The sequence below is a fragment of the Rhinolophus hipposideros genome (assembly GCF_964194185.1).
Source record: "Rhinolophus hipposideros genome assembly, chromosome: 22".
Classification (NCBI taxonomy): domain Eukaryota; kingdom Metazoa; phylum Chordata; class Mammalia; order Chiroptera; family Rhinolophidae; genus Rhinolophus; species Rhinolophus hipposideros.
This window is the reverse complement of record NC_138068.1, coordinates 16,981,901-16,984,519: the sequence shown is the minus strand read 5'-3', so window position 1 is coordinate 16,984,519 and position 2,619 is coordinate 16,981,901.

Genomic DNA, 2,619 nt, shown 5'->3' with positions numbered 1-2,619 from the left:
ACCCCGAAGCTGCCACCTGGAGAGCCCATGTAGAGAGACCACGTAGAGACAGGGAGAGATGCCCAAGAGGTCCCAGCCACCCTAGACCCCAGATGTTTGAATCTTCCTCGTGTAGATACCTGACACAAGGGAGTCTTATGTTTCTAACTCCGTCGGAGAGGGTCGGGGGGCAGGACTCCAGTGCTGTGCTGAGCCATATTGGAGCCTGAGGCAAAAGAAAAAAATCAGTAATGCTGATCTTGTCTTTGTTTAAAATAGTGATATTTTGATCATCATGGATTATCTGAATTAATTTTGATTTTTAAAAATGTTGGTTAAAATATTACTTATCTTCATGACTGAGACATTTATGGAACCTCCCACCCTCCTTAAAATTTGTGCCCGAGATGAGGGCCTCATTTACCTCATGCTCATCTTTAAGCAAGAGCTGAGAAACCTTAGGCAAGAGCTGCCTGGCGCTGGTTCTAGTCAGAGCAGAAGAAACAGGTGAGAATGATAATAATGGGCTGATTTGCAGCAGTAGCTAAGTAATACAGAATGCAGTAGAACTCTGGAGTCAATTTGCTTAGATTCATTTATTTGTTTGTTTTGTTTAGATTTTTTTAATTTATTAAGTTGGAGTTCATTCAATCAAAACAATATCACAAACTACAAGTAAACAGAAAGAGGAAGAGGACGGAGTTAACTGTGATGATGAAATTATGATGAAATACCCAAAAGTATGGGGAGTAACATCAAACACCTGTGTACTCTAAGCCCAGCTCTGCCAAAACCTAATATTGCCTTTTTTTTTTTTTTTTTGCGTCTGATAACAATATTAAAGATTAGTTTGCCTGGATTTAAATACTAACTCTCCTATCAGTTAACTAGGTGTCATTGGCCCAGTCATGTAATCTTGCTGAATTTCAGTTTTGTCATCCGCACAATGGGCAGAATATCAGTACTTTCTTCACGGGATTGTTGAGAGAATGAAATGAAACGGTCCACGTAGCACACTGCCTTGCCTACAGTAAGTGTTCAGTAAATGTTAGCTATCATTATTTTTGCTTTTGCTGTAGTTGTTAGTAGAACTTGAAGAGAGAACCTCGGAAAGTTCTGCCCGGACAATTTCAGGGAGGAAGCATTGTATCATCAGGCTGCATTGTACCATAGAAGGAGAGTGCCCTACTTGCTACATTTTCATTCCAAGATGGCGTATCACTGCTGGATTTTAAACCCAGGCAGGATATTAGCAATTGAAAGTATTAAATGTAGAACTGTCTGATAGACGAACCAAAGACAAACCAAGCTCTCGGTAACCATACCACTCTTAGGACCTCCGACTTCAAATAGAGCCGTGTTTTCAGAATTCAAACTAGACAGTTTGTTATGTTCTGTCTGGCTGTGTTGCAGTTTAGTTGTGAATATTTATACAGTGTATGCATGGGAGTGACTGGAACTAGAGTGAAAGCATGGATTTCTGAGTTTGTCAGGCATGTGTATGTGTGACTTGTCTGTGTGCTTGTGTGTGTGTGTGTGTGTCTATGTGTGTATGTGTCTGTGTGAGAATGGCAGTGTGCCTGTGCACATGTGTATGTGTGTTTGTGGAAGTAAACTCCAAACAGGAAGATGCTGTGTGCCTATGTAGTCACTAGTACAGAGCAGGCCCTATTTGTAGAATGAATGAATGGATATGTATGAGTGAGTGTGTGTGTCCATGTTCCAGTGCAGACTTGGGCTGTCTTTCTAAGAGTGAGGGGATGAATGTTGGAGAGAGCGTGGTGGTGCTGGTGGTGCTGGTGGTGGGGGTGGGGGTCCTACATCTGACTGTGTTCAGGTTTTTGTAAGCCCAACTTGAGTACGTGAGGACAATGGAATCTTCTTGCAGTCCCTGACCCCAGCTATGCTCCCCTTGCCTTGCCTGCAGAGCCCTCCTTCCCACCAGCCTGGAGCCAGCCGCCCATGTAGGACCTTTGCTTCTGTGTGCCTTCCGGAGGACACAGATGGCAGGAGCAGGGAATCGGAAGCACTTGGCAATGAAGCAGCAATTCACTGCGCAATCCCTTCGGTATTCATCACAACAATGCCCACTCTGATAGGCTCCGCGCGCTGAATGCAGCTTTCAATGTGCAATCCGGCAGGAATTACTGCGCTGTGTGGGCCTCATCACGTCCACTTATTGTCAAGTGTTGCTGAGAATTCTCCCACTCGGGATGAGGGAACCACTTGTTTTAGCAACTGATTTCCGAAACCTCCTCTGGGTTGGGGCTTCTGCGAAGCTCCCGGTAATGTGTTATTGTTCCTGGTTTGTGTTTTGGACACTAATGTGCTCTGCTGAAGTATGTAAATTGCCATAATGCGAGGAAATGAGATACAAAAATAACTCCGGGGCAGCAAACGCTGGAGGAGCTCTGAGATCCGCATAGCCTTTCCTGGTTCTGCTTTGGGGCCAAGGAACATCTTTGGCAGGCGGTGCTGGGAGACAAGACCTGAGGTGCCCTGGATGAGCAGTTCTCTGCAATGGGCTGACTGCTGCCCCGCCTCCTGCAGCTACCCAGCTGGACTGTGTGAGAAGGGTGGGGTGAGCCCCTCCTCAGGAAGGAAGTGAGGGGCTGGGTGGTGACTGTCTCCTTCTTCCAA